Source organism: Rutidosis leptorrhynchoides, chromosome 3 (assembly GCF_046630445.1).
Source record: "Rutidosis leptorrhynchoides isolate AG116_Rl617_1_P2 chromosome 3, CSIRO_AGI_Rlap_v1, whole genome shotgun sequence".
NCBI lineage: Eukaryota > Viridiplantae > Streptophyta > Magnoliopsida > Asterales > Asteraceae > Rutidosis > Rutidosis leptorrhynchoides.
Window position 1 is genome coordinate 566,268,176 of NC_092335.1, and position 14,144 is coordinate 566,282,319.

Below are 14,144 nucleotides of genomic sequence, written 5' to 3' on the forward strand. Positions count from 1 at the left end.
CTCGATCACAACTCAAAGTACATATATTATTTTGGAATCAACCTCAACCCTGCATAGCTAACTCGAACATTACCGCATATAGAGTGTCTATGGTTGTTCCAAATAATATATATAGATGATGTCGATATGATATGTCAAAACATTGTATACGTGTCTATGGTCTATCAAGGTTACATAATATATGTTAGACTACATGTATAATACAATATAAGTTAGTTAAGTTATGGTTAGTATAGATTTTTGTAAATTCATCCCGTAGTCAAATTAACCATTTTTAACCAATTTTGTTTTACCCACCATTTCTTCGTTTTAAATCCGTTTTGAGTGAATCAAATTGCTATGGTTTCATATTGAACTGAAATTTATGAAACTAAACAGAAAAAGTATAAGTTTATAATCGGAAATATAAGTTACAAGTCATTTTTGTAAGAGGTAGTCATTTCAGTCGAAATAACGACGTCTTGATGACTATTTTGAAAAACATACTTCCACTTTGAGTTTAATCATGATTTTTGGATATAGTTTCATGTTCATAAGAAAAATCATTTTCTCAGAAGAACAACTTTTAAATCAAAGTTTATCATAGTTTTTAATTATCTAACCCAAAACAGCTCCTGGTTTAACTACGACGGCGTATGACCGGTTTTACGGTGTTCTTCGTGTTTCCAGGTTTTAAATCATTAAGTTAGCATATCATATAGATATAGAACATGTGCTTAGTTGATTTTAAAAGTTAAGTTAGAAGGATTAACTTTGTTTGCAAACAAGTTTAGAATTAACTAAACTATGTTCTAGTGATTACAAGTTTAAATCTTCGAATAAGATAGTTATATATATACATGAATCGAATGATGTTATGAACATGATCACTACATCAAGTATAGTAGGTAAACCTACTGGAAATGATGAAGAAATAACTTGAGCTTCAAAGGATCTTTGAGGGCTTGGAAGTTCTTGAAGTAGAATCATGACACGAAAACAAGTTCAAGTAAGATTACTACTTGAATTAAAATAATTATAGTTGTAGAAATTGGATCAAAGTTTGAATATGAGTATTACCTTGAATTAAAATGATAACCTACTGTAAATAACAAAGATTTAGTGAGGTTGGATGATCACTTGAAATAGATTTGCAAGATTGAAAGTGAACTAGCAAACTTGAAAGTATTTTTGATTTTATGAAACTAGAACTTATAGAATTTATGAAGAACACTTAGAAATTGAAGATAGAACTTGAGAGAGATCAATTAGATGAAGAAAATTGAAGAATGAAAGTGTTTTTATGTATTTTTGGTCGTGACTCATGGATTAGATATAAAGGATATGTAAGTTTGTTTTCTTGTAAATAATTCATGAATGATTTATAATATTTTTGTAATTTTGTGAGATATTTCATGCTAGTTGCCAAATGATGGTTCCCACATATTTGATGATTCACTAAGGGCTACTAAGACCTGATCATTGAGTGTATATACCCATAGTATGTACATCTAGGAGTTGTGTATTGTACGAGTACGAATACGGGTGCATACGAGTAGAATTGTTGATGAAAATGAATGAGAATGTAATTGTAAGCATTTTTGTTAAGTAGAAGTACTTGGTATACATCATGAAGTCTTTCAAAAGTGTAACAATACATCTTAATACACTACATGTATATACATTTTAACTAAGTCGTTAAGTCATCGTTAGTCGTTACATGTAAGTGTTGTTTTGAAACCTTTAAGTTAATGATTTCGTTAAATATAATTAATCCCATTATTATTATATCTAATGAGATGTTAAATTATTACATTATAATGATAACATTATGTACTAATATATCTTAATATGATATATAAATATTAAGACGTTATTACAACGATAATCGTTACGTATAGATAGCGTTTTGAATTTCTTAAGTTAGTAGTCTTGTTTTATGTATAAGGTTCATTGTTAATATACATAATGAGATACTTACTTATAATTTCATTACGTTAAACATATATATATGTTAATATATATAATATCATATCATATACAAGTTATAACGTTCGTGAATCATCGGACAAACTGGGTGGTCAAACGTTAACACAAAATCCGTTTCAATTAATCAAGTCTTAACAAGTTTGATTGCTCAACATGTTGGAAACATTTATTCATGTAAATATTAATCTCATATAATATATAATCATGGAAAAGTTCGGGTCACTACAAAGGTTGATTCATACGAAAAGTCGAAGTTGACTTGCTGGAGCTGTGACAAAACTGGCTATCTCGAACAGGAGTTGCAAAGTTATTTTCGGTAATAATAACGCTAAAGGAATTAGCACAAATACGTGTTAAACGTTTACTCAGTTTCCGAGAGTTTTTCAGGTGCATAACTATATGCATAAATCTTTCCTTCCGTAGATGAAGTGCGTTTGGTTCATCCTATCGATTGAGGTATTTTCAAGAATCATGAAAGGTTTGAAGGCAGATTGTAATCGTCAAGATACAAATGAGGTTTAAGATGAAATCAAGTGGCAAACTTGAAGAAATGTTTAGTTTCATATGTTATAATCAATATTTTAATTCATTTTAATTATCCAATGTTGGCAGTCCACTATTAGTAGTCCACAGTTAGTAATTCAATAATTCATATGTAGTTTAATATATAATATTCGAATTAATTAATACGTATCGTGACCCATTGTATACATGTCTCAGACTAAATCACAACTCAAAGTATATATATTATTTTAGAATCAACCTCAACCATGTATAGCTAACTCGAGCATTACTGCATATAGAGTGTCTATGGTTATTTCAAATAATATATATTGATGACGTCGATATGATATATCAAAACATTGTATACGTGTCCCGATTTATTCGACGATATTTAAAGTGCGCAAAATAAATAACAGAAATTAAATGACGAGAATTAAAATTGCGAGAATTAAAATTGCGATAAATAAATTGCGATAAATAAATGTAATAAAGAATTAACAGTTAGCTAGGAACAGTTAGCTAGGATTTTGTTAGCGTGAATTCTTAACAAAATTTCTCATGGTTAATTTGTTTGTTTCTAACAAATTTTATTTTTGTCTAATGTTTTCTTCATTATGCCACTTGTTGGATTCTGATAGGTAAAAATCCAAATATGAAATTGAATGAAAATGGTTATTCTGCGGTGAACGGATACTTATATCTGTGGATGTAAGTAGAATAGTAAATGACTGTTGAATCAAATTGAAAGAATGTACAATGTAACTTATTAATGTGAAATCTAAATATTTCTCGGGTATTACCTACCCGTTAAAATATTCTTATCATTAACAGTTTGTACGAAAGAATTTTCAATTACAATCTTTATGAAAACATATATACATATATATTTTCTTCAGATGTAATCATGGATTTAATAAGTTAATATGATATTAATCTCATTTGGTTTTCGATTTGAACTAGAATGAATAATCTCCAAAACTTTAGAGATTACATAATCGCCGCCTAATATTTCTCCAATGAAGTTATGAATCAATACTTCATCGTTGATTTTTATTAGTACTCCTTGGTATCTATGGTGCGTACGACGTTTATGCTCGAGGTACAGATTGTGATGTCGAGGTGTGGGATACGGATGTTGTTATTGGTGGTAATGGTACTATTAGTGTTGTTGTCGGTGGTATAGTTGGCGTTTGTGGGGCTTCTGATGCTTGTAAGTTGTGTATCATATTCTCCAAAGTCACCACTCGAGCGCGAAGCTCATTGACTTCTTCTATTATTCCAGGATTATTGGCGGTTCGGACGAGTGGATGAATAAGATCTAGAACAGTAGATATTACGTAATCGCTGCGAGATATTCCGGGAAATGAGAGTGAAAATGGTGTTTCGGACTGGTTTGTCGGTAAGTGCTTCAGGTTCTTCGTCAAGAGGTGAATTCAGTTGGTGGAAAGGGACTTATTCTCGTCTCCATTGATTAAGTCGACTACGAATACATCCCCAATTCATCCAGAATTGATGATGGCTGATTGGTTGATCCATTCCGATTACACTGCTTTCGGAGCTCGAGTGGAAATCTATATCGGAATAGCTGTCGAAATTTGAGGAATTTGAACTAGTTGCGAGTTCCATCTTGCACGGTTAGATAAAGGATTTTTCGATATGAAATGATTTCCGGCTATCGGATGGTATTCTAATTACATAGAATATCTATATATATATATATATATATATATATATATATATATATATATATATATATATATATATATATATATAGAACAAAAGATTTCGTAGATTACAGAGGGATTTATAGAATATGCCAGGCAAAGTTTACAGTAACAGATACGCTAAGATATGAATTAGCAGATATGCTAAGATATGAATTTTTGTCTATACACTATTCATGCAATCAATGCAGAAAGATGTGTCTAGACTAAGAATGATAAGCGGGTAATTTTCGACACGAAATGATAAGCAAAACTTTTGACATGCAAACACGGTCGAAGTCCAGACCCACTAATGCATCTAAACAACTACTAGTTAGACACACTAATGCAAGACCTAGTTCACTAAGACCACCGCTCTGATACCAACTTTAACGACCCATTCATATCAATTGTAAACGATTCATCTCAATTGATTTCATTGCGAGGTATTGACTTCTATATGATACGTTTTACAAACATTGCATTAGTTGAAAGACAATTCATTTCAAAATATAACCTTTTGATACAAATGATATATGATTCTCCTAATATGAATGACTAATCTTTTATAACAGTTTTTTTGAACTCAATGACTTGAATGCAGCATCTTTTGAAATATGTCATGAATGACTCCAAGTAATATTGCTAAAATGAGCAAATGCACAGCGGAAGATTTCTTTCATACCTGAGAATAAACATGCTTAAAAGTGTCAGCCAAAATGTTGGTGAGTTCATAGGTTTATCATAACAATAATTTCAATATTTTAATAGACCACAAGATTTTAGATATTTAATTGTACATGTAACCCGAGTACAAAATAGTACGCATAACCTACGAATTAAAAATCATTCATATGGTGAACACCTGGTAACCGACATTAACAAAATGCATCTAGAATATCCCCAATATACAGGTACACTCATCTGTATATAAAAAATCGAAGTATTAAAGCATCCATAACCTGGATGGGGTTCGTTAGGCCCATAGATCTATCTTCAGGATTCGCGTCAATTTGGGGGTCTGTTCCCAAATTCTTAGGCTACCAAGCTAAAAAGGGTGATATCCGGTATAATAATTCAACCATAGAATGTAGTTTCAAGTACTTGTGTCTATTTCATAAAACAGTTATAAAAGCAGCGCATGTATTCTCAGTCCCAAAATATATATTGCAAAAGCATTTAAAAGGGGAGCAAATGAAACTCACAATACAATATTTTGTAGTAAAAATATTCATACTACGATACGGAACAATGCAGGGTTGGCCTTGAATTCACGAACCTATATCATTTGTATATATATTAACACACATAATTGTAATCGAATAAATGTATATATTATTATTATTAATGATGTAATTTATAAGTTTTATTATTTATTTATATTTTCATTTTATATACATAAATATTGATATAGTTAAGTTATGCTTATTAAATATATTCATATATATATCTATGCAATCTTTATTTTTATACTTACAACCTTAATAACGTCATCAAAACTTTTATTTTCAAAATCAATATTATTTTAATAATAATGATATAGATAATAATTGATAATAATAATAATGATAGTTTCGATGATAACAAAATAATAATTTTAGTAAAAATGATAATAATTTTTGATAATAACAATACTAATAGTGATAATTATACTAATAACAATAATGATAATAGTATTTATGATAGTAATAATAATTCTAATATTTATGAAAATAATAATTAATTATTTTATTTTCATAATAATAATAATAATAATACTAAAATGGTAAAATTAATAGTAATAATAATATTAGTAATACTTATAATAATACTAATGATAATATTAATAATAATAATAATACTTAATAATAATACTAGTAATGATAATAATATTAGTAATAGCAATATTAATAATAATAATAATCATAATTGTAATTATAATTATGATAATAATAATAAATGGTAACTAATACTTTCATTGGTAATAACAATAATAATAACAACTATAATACTAGTGATAATTATAATACTTAGTAGTAATAGCAATAATTAATAATCAATAATAATAATAACAATAACAACAACAACAACAACAACAACAACAACAATAATAATAATAATAATAATAATAATAATAATAATAATAATAATAATAATAATAATAATAATAATAATAATAATAATAATAATAATAATAATAATAATAATAATAATAATAATAATAATAATAATAATAGAAATAAAAAGAAATAAATGAGTATACCCTTTAAAATCTCCTCTAAAAAGAATTGCCCAAGACGGGCTCGTACCCGAGACCTCCCGCTCCCCAACACAACACTCAAACCATCCGAACCCATCTGCTTTTCTGACTATATACAAACCTTTTATTTATTTACCCCTATGTATCTGTTTTCCCTACTTCTTCTTCTTCCCCAAAAACTAGTCGACCAGTGAAATCAATTTTAACATCAAATTGTTTTTGATTTAACATTGGAATTTAAACAGAAACAACGTGTTCATACGTTTGATAATTAATCAGTGAAAGAAAAATAAATAAAAAAAATTTAAAATTGAAAAATAGCTCACTGTTCATCGAATGAAACTCAAACCTCAATTTCGATTTCAAGTTCATTTTAGACCACGCGTTCTTCATGAATTAGATTGAAAATCATTCCTGGAAACTTTATGAACTATCAATTAAGCTTAAAACGTCACAGAAATTTCGAATTTTACCAAGAACAGATTCGTTGACTTTTGAAATCGAAACTTTGACTCCAAAATTTGAATTCAATACGATAAATTGGCATTTGAAACTTTACAGAAAGTTTGAATGAAGAATTTATAACAGCTTTGCATTTATAGATTTTGAAATGGGTTTCAAATTCGAGGTTTTGATAAATTAGTCAAGAACAGAGGTCGACGCTTATTTTCTTTAAAATTCAGTTTTAATTTCCAATTGTATTGTAATGATAGAATTATATATAGTTAGAAATCAATTATTTGATGCAGTAACTTAATTGTTTGTATTATAACTTGATTTGGACTCGTAACAAAATTGGGACCTGATTAATACGATCAGAAAGAAAAATAATAAACAGCTATCTAATTTCCAACTGATTTGTACGATTTACTGCAGGTGATAACTAGCAATTTGGAGACAAAAACAAAACGAATAAAGTTTTGATGTGGATATGTAACAAATTCGATCTAGTAATCTGATTCTTATAAATTATACTTTATTAATATTATTAGTTAATTAAATATATATATATATAAATAATTATAATCCTGTTAATGAGTTAGTAATAATAATAATAAAATTTATTAATGATAGTAATATCAAATAATACTAATAATAATTAAATAACTAAAATCATAATTTTTATTAATGATAATATTAGTAATAACAATATAAATGATAGTTTTTATAGTGATACTTATATTAATACTGAATAAATAATATTAATAACAAGGATAATGATAATACTATAACTATCTTAATGATAATAATTTTAATGATCATGTTATTAATAATAATAATAGTGATAATAACTAGTAATACAATAATACTAATAAGTAATAATAATAATAATAATAATAGCATATCAATAGCAATTATAATTCTACTGCTAATAATAATAATCATAAGAATAATAATAATAATAATAAGTCACAAAAATAATAATTTTAGTGAATCTGATAATAATAATAATATTATTAATGATAATTATAATAATAATTATATTAATATTGATAATAATATTTATATATATCAAATTTTATATTTATATTTTTAATATAATAATATTAATAATACTCATATTGATATTAGATGTAATAACAATATAACAACTTTATTTAATATTTTGGTATTACATATTATAGATTATGTAATATAACTATATAATATATATTATATAAGAAAATTTTTATACATTTTATATATTACCATAAAATAATAATTATTAATAAGAATCATATATACATATATAGATTAATATCATATATATATTTATATATATTCACTTTAATAATATTTAATTATTCTGCTTATTATCTTACATTTTTAATTCTAATTGATTAAAGTGTATTTTTATTTATTCAAAAATATTTCATGTACACTTATATTTATATTCATATATATATATATATATATATATATATATATATATATATATATATATATATATATATATATATATATATATATATATATATATACATACATACATTTTTATTTACACACAATTGTTCGTTAATCGTCGGGCATAGTCAAAGATTATATGAATTCTTGAAATCAAATTCAGAAATTTTGAGACTCAGTTTAATAGACTTTGCTTATCGTGTCGGAAACATATGAAGATTAAGTTTAAATTTGGTCGGAAATTTCCGAGTCGTCACACATACAACACAAGACAGCCATGCTCCATTACAAGCATGGTGGTTTCCTGAGTGGTCTACATCAATTGTACTATTCAACAGAAGTCAAAGACAAAGTTGAACAGTAAAGGACACGCGTCGGCGGCTGACAAGTGACCTTACAAGACCACGTGAAAATGCAGAAGTTTAACGCATGTGCAGACATGTGCTATACTTTGTCAATGCCTAGGGAACACAACATTCTATTTGTTTAAACGAATAGTGGTGCAAAACCAAATTGGGGTGTTCATGCAAATAGCTACCAAAGAGGAAAGAGGAGAGCACGCTCTCTGATGCAGTTGTCCCCACAAGTACAGATATCCTATGTACAAGTGGACAATAGAACCATTACACGGTAAATAGAACTACTATAAATTGTTGTATCCACTATTGTAACAATGTGTGGTGTGGGTTTTATTATTTAGAGTCCAAAACGTGTAATAGCTTTAAGTTTATCCTCATAGCCAAGGTTGTAAAAGTCGCGAGTCGGGGACGCATCGGTCAAGACCTAAAAAGAACGCGTCGGCCGAGTCAGGGACGCGTCGGGGACGCATCGGTCGTTGACCAACGTTGACTTTATTAATAATTTCTTAAATATATATTTATATATGTATAAAATAGTTGATTGTGTACCATAAATTTCTTAAATAAGAACTTGAATTTGAATACAATCAAACTTCAAACTCAACTAATGTTACCGAGTACATAATCAGTAAGAACACAGAAAAAAGAGCGGCCCAAAAAATGAAAACAAACCCTAAATTTAAAGCATATCACATTTTGACGAAAATTTGACTGATTTTGACCGTTTTTGACCAACTTTGACCGTCTTTGACAGACTTTGACCGAATTTTTAGCTTTAACCATCTTTTGAGTCGTTTTCAGAAAAAACGGGACGGAGAACCTAAAAAAATGACGCATCAGTCGACGAAACCAATTAACCGAAACCAATTAACGCAATTAGATCAAGGATAGCGAACCTTTGCTCATTATTATCAATTCCAATCCACATAATGTTATCATCTTGTATTGAAAAATAGGCACAGGAATCTGCATCAACAGAGTGTATTTTAAAGCCCAAAATTATGGCCACACCCACATTGAGTTACACACAATATCATTAACCTTCTTGTTTAAACCAACCTCACGAATATCAATAACAGAGATGAGGTTATCGAGCTTACCCAGATTGCTCCAAGAATCGTTAAACTTTCGTTACCAATACGATGAAGGAGAAACTGTGTAATAACCAGTCGAATACGCAATATATTCCTCCAACTCTAACTAGCATTAGCTATAATCGGAACCTCCCTAAAGTGAAAAGCAATCTTCTCTTGAAATAATTAGACTTTTTATTTTTTAAGCCGCTTTCTAACTAAAAGAGTTCTAATCAATCTAGGCATATCAGCTTCACAAAATTATATGTTACGCATCCGATATATCCATTTACCATTTTTAGTAAATTCACTACATATACGCAATAACAAATTACGGAGTGTTATAAAATATCTAGATTGGATGTTAATTTTATTATTATTATATTTCTTGCATAGTAATATTTTATGCTATAAATATACATGTATGGTAGCCATTTAAGGTGCACCATTTCTCTTGAAATATCAATATCAACATTTCTTCTCTCTTTCTTCTCTTTTTTTTTCTCTCTTTGTTCTTATAACCACTAAAGGTAGTTATAAGCCTACTGAATTATAACACGTTATCAGCACGAAGTGCTCCGTATAATCAAGGTTTATCTAAGCAAACACACGTCACTAATCAAGGTAAGAAATTATCTAACTTTTATTAACTTCACTAACATTTATATTTATGTTATTTAAGTTATATATGGTCGGTTATACCGCCTGAATTATATTTCTGTAATCTAACTTATATTAACTTCACAAACATTTATATTTATGTTATTTAAGTTATATATGGTCGGTTATACCGCCTGAATTATATTTCTGTAATCTAACTTTTATTAACTTCACTAACATTTATATTTATGTTATTTAAGTTATATATGGTCGGTTATACCGCCTGAATTATATTTTCTGTAATCTAACTCTTATTAACTTCACTAACATTTATATTTATGTTAATAAGACCTCATAATTGTACGCAACACGTCATTTGACAACACGGTACTTTATGTACGCAACACGTCATTTGACAACACGGTACCATGGGTCGAGATTAATTCCGATCAATACGAATACGATGGGGTCTTTATATGTTATCTAACATTTATGATTACTTATGCAATTAATCATTATTTATTTCATGCATACTAATGTTTATTCTTAAAAGTAAATCTTAAAAGTTAAAATAAGAAAAAAATAGTTTGTATTTTTATTAAAAGTAAATCTTAAAAGTTAAAATAAGGAAAAAGTAGTTTGTATTTTTATTAAAAGTAAATCTTAAAAGTTAAAATAAGAAAAAGTAGTTTGTATTTTTATTAAAAGTAAATCTTAAAAGTTAAAATAAGAAAAAGTAGTTTGTATTTTTATTAAAAGTAAATCTTAAAAGTTAAAATAAGAAAAAGTAGTTTGTATTTTTATTAAAAGTAAATCTTAAAAGTTAAAATAAGAAAAAGTAGTTTGTATTTTTATTAAAAGTAAATCTTAAAAGTTAAAATAAGAAAAAAAAATCTTGTCCTTTATATTACTCATACGCGTTTTGATATAGTGACTTTATTCGTTAACGTCAACTAACGACGTTACAACGGTCATATATACATAACGGTTGTTAACGTCAACTGACGACGTTACAACAACTATATTTTTCAAATATAAAATAAACATCTCCGTTTTCACATTTTCACATATCAATCTTCATTTTTCAGATTACTACTCTCAAAAAGTTTTTGTAAAAATGATTCACACAAGGATGATTTTTCCTATTGTATTGGTCATATTAACTATCATCATTGTTGCTAATATACCACCGGGTGAACCTATATTCTATCCTGCCCTTGTAGTTTTATTATTTGTAATCATACCATTATTCTGTTGTCTGCTACTTATGAATTTAAAATGATTCTAATTTCATTTTATTATTTGTCTATGAATAGAAGTTGATTATGATTATGATTTATGTTATTCATCTTTTTGATAATAGAAAATGTCGAATTTGAAAAGGCTTAAATTTGCTCATTTAGAACAAGTGGGAACAACTACTTAACATGGGTTATGAATGTAGAAAAACATCTCGAATCAAATGGTATTTTAGAAACCCTGAATGAAAATAACAATTATTCCGAACAAGAGAAAGCAATAGTAAGTATTTTTCTTAGCAAACATATTGACGAGTCCTTAGAATCTACATATTATATGATCGAAAATCCAAGTGTATTATGGAAAATACTCAAAGATAGATACGATATTAATTATCAAAAAAATAATAATAATAATAATAACGGTGATCCATGAAAGAATAAAATTAAAGATATTAGTAGACGCTCTTATAAGAATTCCGGAGATTCTTATTAATGATCTGGTAACGTGGATCATCAGTCTAGTATTTCTTGAATACATGAACATCTTGTTTAGCTCTACAAATAAGTCCCAAAAGAAAAGAAAACGAGAGTGAATCTGTTGACAAATCTTGATTAAATTAACCCTGAGCTACCTTGAGACTTGAATGGTTTGAATTTTCTAAGATGCCTAGTTTTTTTTATGTATCACTCATAAATAAATGGTTTTAGACCATAACGCATATGTTTTATTAAGTGTTATCTTTTATGTACTTCAGATTATAACTTGTTTGCAGGTAATATAATTTGATTATCTTGCTGAAATATAACTCATTATTTGCTTATCTTATTTGAAGTTTTAGTATGAATCCTGCTGAAATACAACATCAATTAAATGGTAAAGACCTATGTATTGCAGATAGTAGTAACATACACACTATGATCAAATCTAAGAAATATTTCATTGATTTAAATCAAATGAAGGAATTATAAATACTATATCAGCTCCTGCAAACTTGATATAAGGAACGAAAAAGGCAAAATTTCATATTACCAAATGGTACGAATTTTTTGGTAAACAATGTCTTGTTTTCTCCCAAATCAAAGAGAAATTTGTTAAGTTTCTCTGATATATATCATAATGGATATGATTATCAGTCAATGATAATCGAAAATGAGAAATATCTATGTAGCACCGAAAAGCGCATATGATGAAAAGCGCATATGATGAAAAGCGCAGCGCATAGGATTAAAAGCGCATATGATAAAAAGCGCATATGATGAAAAGCGCAGCGCATATGATTAAAAGCGCATATGATAAAAAAACGCATATGATGAAAAGCGCAGCGCATATGATGAAAAGCGCAGCGCATATAATTAAAAGTGCATATAATGAAAAGTGCATATGACGAAAAGCGCAGCACATATGATTAAAAGCGCATATGGTGAAAATGATATATGATGAAAAGCACATATGGTGATTAATGAAAATCACATATGGTGATTAATGAAAAGCACATATAGTGATTAATGAAAAGCACATATAGTGATTAACGAAAAACACATATGGTGATTAATGAAAAGCATATATGACGATTAATGAAAAGCACATTGAGAAATAATCACCAATATTTCTTGAAAGAATTCAAGGGTATATATATGGACCAATTCATCCATCATGTGGACCATTTTTCTAATAGACGCATCTAACGCATGGTCTCATGTTTGTGTGTTATCAAGCCGTAATATGGCATTTGCAAAGTTTCTTGCACAAATTATTAAATTAAGAACACATTATTCTGATTACACCATTAAAAGGATGAGACTTGATAATGCTGGTGAGTTAACATCTCAAGCTTTTAATGATTATTATATGTCTACAAGGATTGTTGTTGAACATCCAGTTGCTCATGTGCATACACAAAATTGGTTTAGCTGAATCAATAGATAAACGCTTACAGCTAATAACTAGACAATTAGAAATGAGTACAAAACTCTCAATATTTATATGGGGACATGTAAATTTACATGATGTGACATTAATTCGCATTAAATCAAGTGCAAGTTATAAATATTCTCCATTACCAACTTAATTTTGGTGGAGACCGAATATTTTCCATCTTAGAACATTTGGTTGTGCAGTGTATTTTTAATTGAACAATCACAACAAATGGTTCCTCAAAGAAGGATTGAAATATATGTTAGATATGCAACATCTTCAATCATAAGATATATTGAACCCATGACGGGTGATGTTTTTACAGCAAGTTTTGTCAATTGTCACTTTAATGAAACATTGTTCCCTATATTAGGGGGAGAAATGAAATATAAATAAAATGATGTTTCATGGTGTGAACATCAATTAAGGAATATTGATCATCGCACAAAAGAATGCGAAAAGAAAGTTCAAATATAATGCATATGCAAGAACTTGCAAATTAATTACTTTATGCATTTAAAGATACAAAAAAATAAGTGACTAAATCATATATACCAGCAGTAAATGCTTCAGCTAGAATTGAAATTACAAAAGCTGGCAATAATGTCACTTATGAGTCTTTGCTACGGCAGAAACGTGAGAGACCAATTGGTTCCAA